At 37.4% G+C, this 12,336-nt stretch overlaps 1 long non-coding RNA gene across 3 annotated transcripts in view; it reads left to right on the top strand.

Moving 5' to 3' along the window:
• LOC309649512 overlaps nucleotides 1-11,213 on the top strand; it is a 179,270-nt gene extending 168,057 nt beyond the window's left edge. For all 3 annotated transcript variants that reach the window (XR_014257168.1, XR_014257169.1, XR_014257170.1), the window contains one exon: nucleotides 661-11,213. This is a non-coding gene — a long non-coding RNA (uncharacterized lncRNA). The remainder of the gene's footprint in view (nucleotides 1-660) is intronic.
• Nucleotides 11,214-12,336: the final 1,123 nt, after the last annotated feature.

Genomic DNA, 12,336 nt, shown 5'->3' with positions numbered 1-12,336 from the left:
TGGGAGACACTTTCTCTTCTGGTTTTCCATTTTTAGTACTGGTCTTACACCATCCAATTTAGATACTCTGGCTCATGGCTAGATTGGTTGGTTTTGGCACTGAGAACCTACATGAGTAAAGAAAGGTTTTGGTTTTTCTATATGAAATGATTCCAAAATATAGCAAAAGAACGTTATCCCCCTTGCTTATTTAGAAAATATTATTGACTGCCTTCTACGTACCAAGTATGTAGAGAACTTAAGTACTAATAGAAAAGGGGCAGTCCATATCTTCAAATTTCTTATCACTTTTGGTTTGGTTTGGTTTTTAAAGGTAGCTAGGGAAAGAGACAAATATACAAAGCAATATGGGGAGAGGTGTGTAATAGGATAAGAACCAAATACCTGACCTCACTTGGGTTAAGGGGAAGTTTTATAAAGGAGGCAATGACTAGGCTGATATATATGTCTAAAGAGATGTTACCAGGTGAAAAAACCTCATAATATCCCACTCCCCTAAGCTAATCAATTTGTATAAATTTACTAATATGATATATATTGATAATATATATTTATATATTATGCTATCAGCAAATTATGTATGCTATATATAGTACAATGTATAAATATATATATATATATATATATATATATATATATATATATATTGTGTGTGTGTAGTCTTACAGTGTTTCAGGCACTTTACTTGGCAATGGAGAAATCAGGAGTATGACAGGACCTCTGATCTTAAGGAATCCATTGTCTGGTAATTGCTGGTTCTCTTACATTTGAGTCTTCTAAACTTGCATTGAAAACATGTTTCAATTTCAAGACAAGTTTCACTTATTTCTCTTTTCTTTTTTTCTTTCTGTATGATTTTATGTAACTTTCGCAACTTCCTAAGTGAGAATTGCCAAAGCATCTGGAGTTGTTCAGGCCAAGATACTCGTCCATCTGGTTTGAGGAATCCAGCCCTGAATGGATGTCCCACTATAAAGAGGAAATCTCAGGCTGGTATGCCAATGGAAAAAATGCTGAATCACAGACAACACTGTGGAATGCTGCTTGATGAACTGGTGCCAGCTGAAGGTAGCAGGCAGCTTCCATTAGCTAAATAAAGAATAAACAACCCTGAAGAGTTAGCTATGAATATTATGGAAAGATAAGGCCTAAGGTATTTCAGGTCTTTCATCACCCAGCAAGCCTAAGGAAAATCTCTTTGGCTGAAAGTAAGGATATTCTCCACCCAACACATACACGGCCTCTTACATCCTCTCCTGGTCCCTCATCTCATGAATTCCTAGATTTTGTCATGTACCAGCTGCTCTGATGGCAACACCACTGAGCGTTGATTTCAAATGTAAACCATAAAAAAAAAAGATAGAAAATTATAAAGAGTAAAAACAAGAAAAATATATATTAAAAGCCTATTCTCTTCCAGTCACTGTGTTTAAAGTTTAAACTTTCACATGCATTATTAGGTTTATTTAATCTTCACAACATTAGAAAGTAGCCCTTATTAGTCCCATTTTACAGATGAGAAAATTGAGGTTAAGAGATGTTTAAGAACTTAACCAAAGTCACAAAACTACTAAAATTCAAATCCAAATCTGTCTAACTCTAAACCCTATTTTATCCATCCTGTCTTGATGCATTAATAAGTACCTGAACTTGGCTTTAGTAGGGGAAGGATTTTAAAATGAGAAACAATTTACAATGTTAAGGATCCTTATGTGCTCCATTTCTGAATATGATATCTACTAATATATCTTTTGAAGAAAAAGCTCTTACTAAATAGTACTATCTTTTTCAAACAGGCATAATTCTTTGCTTTATCTTCAATTTCAAATTCTTCCTTTTATTCCTTCTTAATCTCAAAATGACTCAGGTTTCCAGATAGAGCCAGAGTTGAAATCAAATTTTAAATTAGGATGAAGATAGTACTTGCTATTTCCAGTTCCAAAACTATTTCCAGCCCAAAAATTTCCTTAAGCAATTTTTCTTAGCAAAAAGAGAAAAAGAAACCCTTTATACTTTAATACTGTATATATAGCAAGCATTTACTTTAAATTTTATCCATATTAATTTAACAAAGAGAGTAATAGTAGTAAAATTTGTGGGCAAATACAGAGTCAGAGGGAGTATTAATTAAAAGAGAAATTTAGAGCCGAGTAGAATTGTGGGAACCCAATGGACGGGTTAGTTGTGGTAGTTTCAACGTAGAAGAAAATAGAGGTCCCAGAAGGCTTAAAGGGAAGATAGGACAGTAACTGTGGTAAAGATGACAGATGATTTCAACAATCATTAGTCATTCATGAATATGCTGAAAACACAAAGACTGGTGTGAAGATTCTTCTGATAGTAACAATGTAGACAGCAATCACAGCTTCAACAACAGCTAACCTTGTTTGAGCACCTTCTGTCTTTTAAGTAGGAGTTGATCAGCCCATAATAAAGACTTGACCATGCTGATCTGAAGTCAACCAAGTTGTAAGACCTTTTTAGGTTCAGAGTAGGAAATACGCAAATTCACCATCAATTTGTATTTATATGAACACATAAAGTATGCGGTTTGCAAGTGAATGGAGGGACAAGAAAACTAAATGGTATGGACTTCTGAAATGAATGAGCTAAGAAAGGGAGAAATGGTTCCTGGCTTTTCCAAGTCCATCCTGCCTTTGTCTACCTCAGTCTCATATAGTGGCTTGAAGCTAGTGGACATGGGGAGGCAAGAACTTCCCAGCTTATATTGCTCTGCAGTGTTTTGAGGTAGGAGAAAGATCTTTAGGAAAAGCACCTAAATTTTCCCATTATTACTCTCATCCTTAAATTAATATGAAGGATAAAATTTAAAATAAATGCACACACATATTATAGTTCTATTCATTTCCAACCACATAATAAAGTAGCCAGATTTCTTAAGTATTTATTTAGTTGCTATGTTCACACACAAAGAAAATGGCAGAATACTTGGACACTTCTGAATCTAAAGTTGAAACCAAGCAGAACCCTGCGCACACCCCGGCCCCTCTATGTCCCCTGCCTCTTGTTTGTAGAAAAGTTAAAATCTCCCAGGCCTCCCTGAGTCACAAATGAGCAGGCTCAAGCAGTTAATGATTAGGACAATAGAGTTGTAACACGGAGGAGCCAATTTCGACTCCATGTTGAATCTGTTTCTTTGACTTTAACCTTCGCTTTTCATTGCTTTTGTTATTATAATCATACATAATGGCCTGCCTCCGGGAACCCTACCCACCTGTGGATGGCTGCAAGAAGGAAGAAATTAACACATCCCCTCCCTGAGGATGGCCATTCCAGGAGATGTTTTGCAAGACTGATGGCCCTTTTTACTTTACTTCTTCCCCGCCTCTCCCTCTCTATTCTGCCTTTTTTACTTCACTTCCTTCTCTGATTCTATAAAAAACTGACCCCAATAAGATGGTTTTTGGGGGACCCTAATCCGCCATCTTCTTGGTCTGCCGGCTTTCCGAATAAAGTCGTATTCCTTGCCTCTACACCTCGTCTGCTAATTTACTGGCCTGTCGTGAGGCCAGCAGAGTAAGCTTGGACTCAGTAACAGAGTCACAGACTCTTTCAGTGCCTGATGCACATTCCTGAGTTGTTTTACAGATACTATCACTGCCACCAGAGGAAAAAGCTAACTGCACATTAACCAGACTGTAACCATGACATAAACTGCTCCATCTTGAGCAGTACTGAATCTATGGCTAGCACAATTCCAAGAACTGGCCTCAAGAGAATGGGATTAACACTATTGCTCATAATAATCTATATCTTGGTGGGCATCAAAATAATTGTAGCTTGCTCTGCCCATATATGTAAACAGGCAACTAAAACTGTCAACAAAGAGATGCTACAGACACATGTCTACTTCTTCCACTAAGAATACAAAGCCCTTTGTCAGCATGAAGAAGTTACAGAAGACAGACCTTTGCCCATAATTCCATAGAAATGGAATGATGTCTGACAGTGGGGATTTGTAAGCAGCTCTTTGCAGGAAAGAGCTCTTTGCAGGAGATCCCTTTTGTCTTGTCACTTTAGCAAAGCTATATTTTAACTAACCTCTGACCTAAGCACATTTTTCAAATCTTTTGATCACACAAAGCCTTGCCTAACCTGTTGGTTCTTTCCTTAGATCAAAGAAATAGAGGTGAAGAATAAGTAATTAACAGATGACGAGATCTTTTCTCCAGCTTCCTGTTCAGTAATCTCATGAACAAACTGTGTGAACAAGATAGCATCTGTAGAAAGATCACAAGGAGTCAACAAGCCTGCACCCAGTGGGAGATGGTGATGAATCTGACCCTCTATCTCAATGATTAACTGAGATTACTTCCCCATTTTCCCTTTAAAAACTTTCATGGCCAAACAGAATCTTCAGAGTTGGTCCTAGGACATGAGTCCACCTTCTCCCCAGATTGCTGGCCTTCTGATTAAAACAACCTCTCTGTTCCTACCAGCACTTGTCTCCTGAGTATTGATTTTTGAGCAGCAAGCACCAGACCTGAGTTTGGTAACAAAATGTGAGTGTACAGATGGTATCATTGGTATGTTCTTTTGTCATCTTGTAATCCTAGAATGTAAAAGTTGGAAAGGATTACTTTAACTACCTCAATTTTCCATTGAGGGAACTGTGGACACAGAACCTACTTAAGACTCTTGATGAACTACTACTATTTCTCAAAGTAATTAAATACCTAGTTAGACAATATTGAAGTGCTATTTCTGGTCCAAGATGTTGATATAGGAGGCTCCTGAACTCTCCTCCTCCCACAGACACACAAAATACACAACTACCATGAAACAATTCCCTCTTAAAGAAATTCAAAAGCTATCTAAGCAACTCCTACATATTGGGTGAATGAGAAAAAACCCACATTGAAACTGGTAGGAAAGGCTGAGACACAGTCTCACCATAAACCCCATCCCCAGTATAGCACCATACCATTGGGAGGGAATCCCCAACTCCCAGTTTCTCCATGAGGAGCAAAGGATTTGGACTCCATATCTAGCACCCCAACTTTTAAGACTCCCACCTGAGGAGTGGGCCCCCAAAACCCCTAGCTCTGAAAGCCAGTGGGGCTTGCACCCACGAGACCCACAAGACTACAGCAAACAAAGCAACGGTTTTTAACAGGTTCTAGAGGACTCTAGTGGCTATCCCCTCAGGGTTTATCAGGAGCAGACAAAGAAATGCCCAACTTCCAGTCTTTCCTTGAAAAAGACCTATTTACATACATTAAAAGCTGCTGCCTCAGGCTTCTCTTTTAGCACACATCTAGGGGCTAAATGCCATTCTCCCCAGAGACTAGGGAAGCATCGGAGGCCTTCCCCACCTTATCTCTCTAGCTTGCTCCAAATTGTTAATATCTCCCAGAAAGGAGGTTGTACACACATCTTTACTCTAGTTTTAGCTGCTGCTACATAAGAGACAAGCCCCTAGATCACCTGGCTCTGATAGCCAATGGGGCTGGCCTGTGAAATTCCCATAGGACTGTAGCAAACAAAGAAACAGTTCTGCTCACAGAGCTCAGCACAGAGTAAGCAGGCAAAAAAAAAAAAAAAAAAAAAAAAAAAGCCCATCTCCCAGGCTTCCCCTGAAAAGGGTCTATTTGAATACTTTAAAAGCTGCTGCCTGAGGGTCAAGCTTCTAAATAACACACATCTAAGGACTGACAGATTTTCCCTGGAGGCCAGGGAAACCTATCGACATATACCCTGCCCTCTCCCTCTTGCTCACACTAAGCCACTAATATCACCCTGGAAGAAGCTTGTACACATGTCTGGTGCCCCAGCTTTGGCAACTGCCACCCAAGAAATAAGCCTCTGGGTCACTGACGCTCATAGTCAATGGATCTTGCATTCCCAAGTCCCACAGGACCATATCAAACAAAGAAGCAGCTCTTAGTGGGTATAGGAGCCCCACCCACCCCTGATTGTATATACCAGGGCCAAATGCAGAAAGAGCAGGCAAAAGTTCCCATCTCCCAGTTTATCCCTGGAAAGGGCCTAACTACATACTTTCTGAGAAGCTGCCTGAAGGTCCAGCTTTCAATCAATCTGAATCTAGGTGCTGACGCAATCCTCCTTTTGGGACACTGACAGGTCTTAGCACACCCTCAGTTATAGGGAGGCCCAAAGACAACATGCTTTGGACAATCAGAAAAGTTTGAAAGATAAGCAAGAGCTCAGGCTGGGCTGATTGACAAGGCTCATCGTACATGAGACCACTCTGTCAAGACTGGGAGAGGTGGCTGTTTTATCTAATGTGCAGAAATCAACACAGAGAATCAAGGAAAATTAAGAAACAGAGGAATATGTTACAAAAAATAACAAGATAAAATCCAGAAACAGATCTTAATGAAATAGAGATACATGATTTACATGATAGAGAGTTCAAAAATAGCAGTCATAAAGAAGCTAACCAAAGCCAGGAGAACAATCCATGAATAAAGTGAAAATTTCAATAAAGAGAGAGAAAATAGTAAAAAGTATCAAAGAGAAATCACACAGTTGAAGAATGAAATAACTGAACTGAAAAATTCAATACAGGGGTAGACCAGTTCAGGTAGAAGAAAGGATTAGTGAAATGAAGATGACACAGTGGAATTCATCCAATCGGAGAAGCAAAATGAAAAAGAATGAAGATAGCTTAAGGGATTAATGAGATAACATCACACAGACCAATATACACAGTATAGGGGCCCCAGAAGGAGATGAGGGAAGGAAGGGCAGAAAGCTTATGCAAAGGAATAACAGCTAAAAACTTCCCTAATCTGGGGAAAGAAACAAACAAACAGATGCAGAAGGCCGAGAGACTTCCAAATAAGATGAATTCAAAGAGACCCACACTAAGCACATTATAATTAAATCATCAAAAGTTAAAGACAAGGAAAGAAAAGACAAAGACAAAGTTCAAGAAAAAAACAACTTGTCAATCATAATCTCCCAATTCATCCCACCCCTCCTTTCCCCCTTGGTATCCATATGTTTGTTCTCTACATCTGTGTCTCTATTTCTGCTTCGTAATAAGAGCGTCTATACCAATTTTTTTCAGATTCCACATATATGCATTGATATACGATATTTGTTTTTCTCTTTCTGATTTACTGCACTCTGTATGACAGTCTCCAGGTCCATCCATGTCTCTACAAATGACCCAATTTCATTCCTTTTTATGGCTGAGTAATATTCCATTGTATATATGTACCACATCTGCTTTATCCATTCCTCTGTTGATGGACATTTAGGTTGCTTCCATGTCCTGGCTATTGTAAATAGAGCTGCAGTGAACATGTGTCTTTTTGAATTATGGTTTTCTCTGGGTATATGCCCAGCAGTGGGATTGCTGTGTCATATGGTAGTTCTATTTTTAGAGATTGGGATTGACATATATACACTATTTATACTATGTATAAAATAGATAACTAATGAGAACCTACTGTATAGTGCGGGGAACTCTGCTCAGTGCTCAGTGGTGACCTAAATGAGAAGGAAATCCAAAAGAGAGGGGATATATGTATATGTATAGCTGATTCACTTAACTGTACAGTATAAACTAACACAATATTGTAAAGCAACTATACTCAATAAAAAATACTACTACTAATAATTTAATAAAGAAAAAATGTTATAAAAAAAAAAAAACAAAAAGAGAGTGAAACAACTTATCACATACAAAGGAACCCCCAAAAGACTATCACAAGATTTTTCAGCAGAAACTTTGCAGACCGGAATGGAGTAGCATGATACATTCAAGGTACTGAAAGAAAAAAAAGCCAACCAAGAATACTATACCTGGCAAAACAACCCTTCAGAATTGAAGGAGAGATAAAGATTTTTCTAGACAAGTAAAGCTGGAAGAGTTCGTCATCACTACATTGGTCTTACAAGAAATAGAAAGAGTTAGAAAGAGTTCTTTAACCTAAAACAGAGATACAGATTCATAACAGGAACATATTAAAGTATAAACTGATTGGTAAATATAAATATATGGTTAAATTCAAAGTCCTCTGATGTTGTAATAATGGTCGGTATGTCACTTACAACTCTAGTATGAAAGTTGACAAAAGTAGTAAAAGTAATTATAATTATAATAATTTGTTAAGGAATACACAATGTAATAGTTGTAAATTGTGACATCAAAAACATAAAATGGGGCTTCCCTGGTGGTGCAGTGGTTGAGAATCTGCCTGCTAATGCAGGGGACACGGGTTCAAGCCCTGGTCTTGGAAGATCCCACATGCCGCGGAGCAACTGGGCCCATGAGCCACAATTACTGAGCCTGCGCGTCTGGAGCCTGTTCTCCACAACAAGAGAGGCCGCGATAGTGAGAGGCCCGCACACCGCGATGAAGAGTAGCCCCCGCTTGCCATGACTAGAGAAAGCCCTCGCACAGAAACGAAGACCCAACACAGCCATAAATTAATTAATTAATTAATTAAATTAAAGAAAAAACAAACATAAAATGTTCCGGGCAATGTATAAATGTAGAATTTTTGTATATGTTCAAAGTTGTTGTTATCTTTAAAAAGACTGTTATAAAATTATCTGTTTTATGTAAGCCCTATTGTTACCACTAAGTAAAAACCTACAGTAGATACACAAAAGAGAAAAGGAAAGCAATCTAGGCATATCACTTAAGAAAGTCATCAAACCACAAAGGAAGAGAGCAAGAAAGGAATATAGCAACCAGAAAAAAAATTAACAGAATAGGAAGAACAAATCCATATCTAAAAATAATTACTTTAAATGCAAATGGACTAAATTCTCCAGTCAAAACACATAAACTGGGGACTTTCCTGGTGGTGCAGTGGTTAAGAATCCACCTGCCAATGCAGGGGACACGGGTTCGAGCCCTTGTCTGGGAAGATCCCACATGCCACGGAGCAACTAAGCCTGTGCACCACAACTACTGAACCTGCACTCTAGAGCCTGCGTGCCACAACTACTGAAGCCCACGTGCCTAGAGCCCGTGCTCCACAACAAGGGAAGCCACTGCAGTGAGAAGTCCACGCACCACAATGAGGAGTATCCCCCACTCGCTGCAACTAGAGAAAGCCCACGCGCAGCAACAAAGACCCAATGCAGCCAAAAATAAATAAATACGTAAATTGATTAAAAAAAATCACACACACATAAACTGACTAAATGGATTAAAAAACAAGACCTACCTATATGGTGCCTACAAGAGACTCATTTTAGCTTTAAGGACACAGACTGAAAATAAAAGGATGGAAAAAGATAGTCTATGCAAATGGAAGCCAAAAGAAAGCAGGGCTAGCTAGACTTACATCAGACAAAATAAACTTTAAGCCAAAGACAGCAATAAGAGACAAAAAGACGTTATTATATAACGATAAAGGGCTCAATTCATCAAGGAGAGATAAAGATTTGTAAACATTTATAGGAGCACCTAGATATATAAAGCAAATACTAACAGACCTGAAGGAAGAAGTAGACAGTGACAGAATAATAGTAGGGGACTCTAATAAACCACTTTCAGCAATGGATAGATCATCCAGGCAGAAAATCAGTTGTAAAAAATGGACTTAAACTACATTTTAGACCAGATAGTCTTGACATTTACAGAGCATTTCATCCAGCAGCAGCAGAATATACATTCTTCTCAAGTGCACATGAAACATTCTCAAGGATAGATCATATGGTAGGCCACAAAAAAAGTCCCAATAAATTTAAGAAGACTGACATCATATCAAGTATCTTTTCCAACAGCAATGGTAAGAAACTAGAAATCAATTACAAGAACAAAACTGGAAAATTTATGAATATGTGAAGATGAAACAACATGCTCCTGAAAAAAGATCAATGGGCCAAAGAAGAAATCAAAACAGAAATCAAAAAATAGCTTGAGATAAATGAAAATGGACATACAACATACCAATATCATGGGATGATGCAAAAGCATTTATAAGAGGTAAGTTTATAGTGATAGACACATACATCAAGAAAAGAACAAAGATCTCAATTAACCTAATTTTACACCTCAAGAAACAGAAAGAGAAGAACAAATTAAGCCCAAATTAGGCAGGAGGAAGAAATAACAAAGATCAGAGTGAAAATAAATGAAACAGAGATAGAAAAAAATAAACAAAATAGAAAACCTTTAGCTAGACTAACCACGAAAAAAAGAGGACTCAAATAAATAAAATTATAAATGAAAAAGAAGATATTACAAATGATATTACACAAATACAAATAGTCATAAGAGACAACTAGGAAGAATTATACACCAACAAATTGGACAACCTAGAAGAAATGAATAAATTTCTAGAATTATACAACCTACCAAGACTGAATCAGGAAGAAATAGAAATTCTAAACAGATCAATTACCAGTAAGGAGATTGATTATTGATTCAAAAAGCTCCCAAAGGAAAGTTCAGGACTAGATGACTTCACTGTTACATTCTACCAAACATTTAAAAAAAGAATTAATACCAATCATTCTCAAGTTCCTTCAAAAAATGGAAGAGAGGAGAACACTTCCAAACGCATTGTACAAAGCCAGCATTACCCTGATACAAAAACCAGACAATAATCCTACAAGAAAAGAATATTACAGGCCAATATCCGTGATGAACATAGATGCAAAAATCCACCAAAAATATTAGCAAACCAAATTCAACAGTACATTGAAGGATCACACACCATGATCAAGTGGGAATTATTTCAGGGATGCAAGGAACATTCAGCATCTACAAATTAATCAATGTGATACAATTGTGATACACCACATTAACAAAATAAGGGATAAAAATCAATGATCATCTCAATAGATAAAAGTACAAGCATTCGACAAAATTCAACATCCTTTCATGATAAAAAAAAAAACAAAACACAACTCTCAACAAACTGAGTATAGAGGAAATGTACCTCAACACAATAAAGGTCATATATGAGAAGCCCACAGCTAACATTATACTCAACAGTGAAAAGCTGAAATTTTTTTCTTCTAAGATCGTGAATAAGAAAAGTCTGCCCACTCACTACTTTTATTAATATTGTTCTAGTAGTCGTAGCCAGAGCAATTAAGCAAAAAAAGGAAACAGGGCTTCCCTGGTGGCGCAGTGGTTGAGAATCTGCCTGCCAATGCAGGGGACATGTGTTCGAGCCCTGGTCTGGGAAGATCCCACATGCCACGGAGCAACGAGGCCCGTGAGCCACAATTACTGAGCCTGCGCATCTGGAACCTGTGCTCCGCAACAAGAGAGGCCGCGATAATGAGAGGCCCACGCACAGTGATGAAGAGTGGCCCCCACTTGCCGCAACTAGAGAAAGCCCTCGCACAGAAACGAAGACCCAACACAGCCATAAATAAATAAATTAATTAAAAAAAAAAAAAAGGAAATAAAACACATCCAAATCGGAAGAAGTAAAATTGTCTCTATTTGCAGATGACATATGTTACACATAGAAAACCCTGAAGACTCCATCAAAAAAAACTGTTAGAATGAACATATGAATTCAGAAAAGCTTCAGGATAAAAAATTAATATACAAAAATCGGTTGCATTTCTATACACTAACAACAAACTATCAGAAAGACAAATTAAGAAAACAATGCCATTTATAATTGCATCAAAAAGAATAAAATACCTAGGAATAAATTTAATCAACATGAAACTTTTGTATACTGAAATCTATAAGACATTAATGAAAGAAATTGAAGGAAACACAAACCAATGAAAAAATTATTACATGCTCATGGATTAGAAGTATTAATATTGTTAAAATGTCCATCCTACCCAAAGCGATTTACAGATTTAATAATCTCTATCAAAATTCCAATGGCATTTTTCACAGAATTTTTTAATTCTAAAATTTGTATAGAATGAAAGACCCCAAATCGCCAAAGCAAACTTGAAAAAGAACAAAGCTGGAGGCATTACACTTCCTGACTTCAAACTATATTATAAAGTTATAGTAATCAAAACAGTATGGTATTGGCATAAAAACAGACCATAGATCAATGGAACAGAACAGAGAACCCAGAAAAAAACTCATGCATATATGATCAATTAATTTATAACTAAGGAGCCACAAATATACAGTGGAAAACAGATAGTCTCTTTATTAAATGGTGTTGGTAAAACTAGGCAGCCACATGCAACAGAAGGAAACTGTATCCCTATATTATGCCATACACAAAAATCAACTCAAAGTGGATTAAAGAACTGAATGTAAGACCTGAAACCATAAAAATCCTAGAGGAAAACATAGGGGGTAACCTGCATGACATCAGTCTCAGCAATGACTTTTTGGATTTGACACCAATAGCACATGCAACAAAAGCAAAACTAAACGAGTGAGATTAT

Source organism: Balaenoptera physalus, assembly GCF_965194825.1.
Source record: "Balaenoptera physalus genome assembly, chromosome: 1".
NCBI lineage: Eukaryota > Metazoa > Chordata > Mammalia > Artiodactyla > Balaenopteridae > Balaenoptera > Balaenoptera physalus.
The sequence above is the reverse complement of the archived record's forward strand: the minus strand, read 5'-3'. Positions and strand labels throughout refer to the sequence as shown.